General features: G+C 36.2%; 1 pseudogene; it reads right to left on the bottom strand.

Moving 5' to 3' along the window:
* Nucleotides 1-388: 388 nt before the first annotated feature.
* LOC114404965 lies at nucleotides 389-2,752 on the bottom strand (annotated as a pseudogene).
* Nucleotides 2,753-5,908: the final 3,156 nt, after the last annotated feature.

Raw genomic sequence — 5,908 nt, 5'->3', positions numbered from 1 at the left:
CATTGAATATGGTGATGTCAGCAACATAAGGAAAAAAATTCAAAAAAGAGGTAAACTATTCTAAAGACTAGGAACTACTCTATGAAATATGAGTAGTAAATTATCTTTTATTTTTCCATACAGGTTACAACTATGAGGTGGGGGAGTAGTCAAAACTAAAAATTAAATACAAAATATCAACCCTAAATTTAAAGAAAAAGAAAAAACCTAAAATTGAAAGGTGACTTTTCAGCCTCTTCTCCGGCAAGCCTCATCTTCAATGAAGTTTGCCCGAATGATGTACCATGGAGAATTACATAGCCTTCCTCTCCCCCATATGTTGCAGACCAAGATTTAAAATGTCAAGTTAGTAGATATGTAACTGAAAAAGTTTCAAAAACATTTCAACTTTCTTCCTCTCGAGTCCGACTTTCTTCTTGACACTTCCTGTTTATTTGATGTGCATCCTCTTTCTTCCCCTCGGGTCTGACCCATATTCTGTGTCGACACCTGAGTTGTGTCGTGTCAACACGGGTATGGTGGGGGGAATAGGCAAGTCTGAGAGCATCACAGCTGGTAGCAGTGTATGGCTCACATGGCCAACCCAACTTTCTCGCTTTCCTCTTTCACTGCCAAAGGATCCACAACTGGTCTTCTACAGAACACTTTAAACATAATTATTCCAATTGAATACACATTAGATTTTTCAGTCAGTTTTCTTCTCCTATAGTACTCAGGATCTAAATATCCTAAAGTACCTTCAACCTCAGTGCTAACATGTGAGTGGTAAAGTGAGGTAACTGTTCTACACAACCCAAAATCTGCAACCTTGGCTACCTAATTCTGATCCAATAATGTTGGCTGACTTGATGTCACAGTGAATCATTGGGTGGCTTGTGCTAGTGTGGAGGTAATGTAGTCCTCGAGCTGCTCCAATACAAATCTTTAGTCTCTGAATTCAAGGCAGTGGTTGTTTCTGTTTCTTATATAAATGATCAGACAGAGGACCTGGGCCATGTATTCATAGACAAGTATCAGTTCATTTCCTTCCTGGCAGTATCCGAGTAATGACACTAAATTCAAGTGACAAAATGAGAAAGCATTGATCTCATTTTGAAACTCCTTAAATCCTTGGCAAGAACTAGGATTAGATCGCTTTATTGCCGTAGAGTAACCTCATCATGATGCATGATTCCTTTGTACACCTTTCCAAAGCCTCCCTCCCCAATGACAAGAGCTTCACTGAAGTTGCTGGTGGCTATGTTGATCTCTGCTTATGTGAATTGATGACAATGACCTGAGGTCACTGCTGGTTGAATGTTTTTGTGGCTTCTTGTAGTGGAATTTGATGGGAGTATATGAGAAGTTCTCCACTTCAGTTTTTTCCATGTTCTGCGAATAAGAAAGAAAAATGTAAAGAATAGTCCCAAAATGGTACCTAGAGTACCAGCCATAATAATGACATGTGGAACTTTGTTCTTCCTTTGCTCCCTTCTCAACTGGAATATTGGTGCAAGACTATGATCACTATCACTTATCTTTATGATTTCAATTCCATTCAGTATGGCATTAGCATATTTGGCTTTTGACTTGAAGTTAGGGTGAAGTGCGATCCATAAATCTTTCCTTCTCCCACTTTCCCTAGGAACCATAACAACATAGTCCCTGTGTAAAGGAGTAAGCGGTGCACCAGATAAAGCAACAACATCCATCCTCTTCTCGGCTGTTTGGTTGTATATGTACACCTTGAACACTCTTTGATTGACCTGTGTTATCACCATAGAGATCTCACAGAAATGAAGCCGAAGAAGGTAATTAAATCCAAAATCAACAGAGAAAGTTCACGTTAAATTGTACTTCATGTTAGCATCTCCATTGCTACCATTGTCATGGAAGTGCAATATAGTTATGCAAGTGCTAAATAATTATAATCCTTTGAAGTCAAAGTGGTGTAATTCATGCTAACGGTACGGTGCTTTATGCTAAGGACACTTCCAGATTGCGAACCAGATATGTAACTAGAATCATCCAACCATGTTCCAAATGCATTTTCAACATCACTAGCAATGCTAACCTGGTAAAGCATCTCTAGGGCATATTCATCACTAATAAATAAAGGTTCCTGGTGCCCAAGGTAAGGAACCATGGAACTGGGAAAGTATATACTAAGGGGCATTAGGAATATCTCAATACCATTTACAAAGGCAAATGCATTGGGAATTAAAGGAGATGGAGTATATGTAATGGTTAGTGTCTCTTCCCTAATGTTGACTAAGAAATCCTTGGTGAAATACACCAAGTTGAGTTCTTCTGCAAAAACAAATGGATTAAAATCACTTACTAGAGTGTAAGGACTAGCTTTTACAAAGAAATAAGCCTTGGAGGGGTTCATCATCTGATATGAAGACGAGAGAAAGTAAATACGAATGAACATAAGGCCAGGGGAGGAAAGGAATGAGTAGGAAAAAGGAGAATGAGTTATTCTTGTTGTTGAGTATGGAACTTTTGGTGCTAGAGACTCTATGTTTGAGATCAAGAGAGTAGATGAACTCTTGTCATACACAGGAGACTAGAAAGTTGATCCAACATCTCCTATACAGTTTACTCCATAGAATGGTGATGCTTCATTAGAACTATAGTGTAAGAGGATTTTATTTGGGACATTAATTGGATCACAAGTGATTAAATGAAAGAACAGTAACAACAACAAAAAGAGGTGCAGTACAAAGCTAATGGCATGCCTACTTGACACTACTATTTGGGATTCCTTCATAGTGAACAGAGGAATATCGGGTGAAGGATTAGTTTAATTACACATAGAATCATATGTTACTTTTTTTGTATTGAATGGTCAATGTCTTGTAGCTGGAGACAGCCAACTCCGAAGACGTAAGATAGATTCTTGATTCCTCCGGAGCCAATGTAATGGTTAGTATCAATACACAAAGCTAATGGCATGCCTACATGACACTACTATGTGTGTGTGTGTTGGAAATCCCTCCATAATTATGGAACACCACATTCAACAAATATTGATAACATCAAATGCATGAAAAATAAAAGGTGGAGATTTCAAGGTTTTTGAATTTCATTTTTGACTCTTGATGATATCATATTCATCTTAGAAAAAATGAGATAACATTTCTAAGGGTTTTTAGAAATATGAAAATTAATTTACATTCATTTATTACTCTTGGGAGAAGCCATATCCCTCCACTACATAAATGGAGGCTTGTGAGGAGTTGTGGCAAGCAAGCAAGTGAGATCCCTCAAGAGTGATAGAGTGAGAGAGTTTTTTTTTTTTTTTTTGTAATTCTCTTCAAGAAAAGAAAGTTATATATTTCTACCATACTTGGTGAGTGTTTGAGAAATATTGCAAACCATCCTATTGGGTGAGATTGAAATCATAATTTCTTGGTGTTGTTCTTCTTTTCTTACTCTTTTAATTTATTTTTCTTATTGTCCATCTTAATCACACAAAGAGGAAAATTTATTCTTGGTATTTCCCAATAGTGGTATTAGAGCCAGTTTGATCGGGGGACCTATCATCCTGCATGATTCAAGATGGAAGGTGTTGTCACTCATGATGGAGATATGTTTAAGGTAACTACTGAAAATTACTCCTATTGGAAGTCGATGATGGAAGACCATTTATATTGTAAAGATTTGCATGAGCTAATAACTCAAAAGGATAAGTTGGAGGGAAAGATCATTGACAAAGAGTAGGAGCTCCAAAATCGGAAGGCAGTAGCTATGATTCGAAAATACATTCACTAAAGCTTGTTCAAGCATGTGTCATCTTATAGTAATGCATGCAAACTATGGACAAAACTTGAGTCTATTATTCAAAAAAAGACACCTCGGAACAAAGCCCTATTAGAGATAGGGGGAGCAACATGAAGACTTAGCCTTGAAGCTTGAAGAAGAGCTTGAAGAAGTTTTGTGACAATGATTGATTTTTCAGGAGTCTCTGCCTTGATCGATTACTTGGTGATATAATTGATTACTTTTTTTTTTCAAAATTGAATTAAACAAGAATTGTTGTCTTATTAGTGAAGCTATGTCCGGTGAGGTTGTCCATATTGGTAAAAGGATAGGTAATATCTATATGTTGAACATTGAACATGCACCATTTCATGAACTTAGTTGTTTGGTAAATAAGATTGATGGTTCTTGGTTATGGCATCGTAGGGTTGCAATATAAGCATGCATCATCTCAATCATCTACTTAGAAAAGACTTAGTAATTGGTATTCCAAAACTCAAGTTTGAGAAAAATAAAGTGTGTGAAGCATGTCAAAAGGGGAAACAAGTTAAAAATTATTTTCAAAGTGAAAATGTTGTTTCTACTTCAAAACCCCTTGAACTACTTCACATAGAATTATTTGTTCCCTCTAGAACTATGAGTTTGGGTGGTGATTACTATGGCTTAGTTATAGTAAATGATTACTCAAGGTTCACATGGACATTGCTTTCGAAATTCAAAAATGAAGCTTTTGATGCTTTTCGCAAACTTGCCAAGGTTATTCAAAATGAAAAGGGTCTTAACATTGTTTCACTTAGAAGTGATCAAAGAGGTGAATTTCAAAATGAGTCTTTTGAAAAGTTTTGTGAAGAAAATGGAATTCACCACAATTTTTCTGACCCAAGTACACCTCAACAAAATAGTGTTGTAGAGAGAGAAAATACATCCCTTGAAGAAGAAGCTAGAACTCTTCTAAATGAAACAAAGTTACCTAAGTACTTTTGGGCTAATGTTGTACATACTATTTGCTACACTTTGAACAAAGTACTTATTAGATCTATTCTAAAGAAAACTCCTTATGAACTTTATAAAGGAAGAAAACCAAATATATATCACCTAAGGGTTTTTGGTTGCAAGTGTTTTGTTTTAAACAATTGTAAAGATTCTCTTGGCACATTTGATGCAAAAGCTTATGAGACTATTTTTCTTGGTTACTCATTGAAAAGTAAAGGATATAGAGTGTTCAATAGGAGAACTTTAAGTGTGGAAGAATATGTTCATGTAGTGTGTGATGAAACTAACTCTATTGCTCAAGATAGTTCTTTGGAAGATGAAGATGCAGGTTTTTAGGATAAAGATTCTGCTCTTGAAGATGAAACCAAAGCTGAAGAACTTGAACAAAGTAAAGAGATCTCAACCATACCTCCTAAGGACCTCTTTAGAGAATGGAGAACTCAAAAAGACCTCTTCTTGGATAACATAATTGGAGAAATATCAAAGGGAGTCTCTACTTGTTCTAGACTCAGGATTTTATGTATCAACGTGGCTTTTGTTTCTCAAGTTGAACCAAGAAACATAGATGAAGTCTTGTGTGATGAACATTGGTTTATGACTATGCATGAAGAGCTGAATCAGTTTAAGAGAAATGAAGTGTGGGACTTAGTTCCTAAACCAGCCTCTCACACATCAATCGAAACCAAGTGGTTGTTTCGAAATAAACTTGACGAACCAGACATTATAGTAAGATACAAAGCTAGATTGGTTGTAAAAGGGTACAACCAAGAAAAAGTTATCAACTATGATGAAACCTATGCACCAGTTGCAAGGTTAGAAGCCATCTTGCATGTATCATGGATTTCATATTATTCCAAATAGATGTGAAGAGCGTCTTTCTTAATAGTTACATTGAAGAAGTATATGTAAACCAGCCACCAGGTTTCATGGACTACGAACATCCTAATCATGTCTATAAGCTGAAAAAGTCTTTGTATGGTTTGAAACAAGCACCAAGATCTTGTTATATGAAGAAAGAACTTGAGATGTCTATGATGGGAGAGTTGAACTTCTTCCTTGGACTCCAATTCAAGTAAATGAAACATGGAACCTTCTTATGTCAAACCAAATATTGTACAGAACTAATTAAGAAATTTGCATGGAAAAGTGGAAAGAAGCATCAACTCCAATG

The sequence above is a fragment of the Glycine soja genome, chromosome 1 (assembly GCF_004193775.1).
Source record: "Glycine soja cultivar W05 chromosome 1, ASM419377v2, whole genome shotgun sequence".
NCBI classification, from domain to species: Eukaryota; Viridiplantae; Streptophyta; class Magnoliopsida; order Fabales; family Fabaceae; genus Glycine; species Glycine soja.
This window is presented reverse-complemented; position numbering and strand designations above follow the sequence as displayed.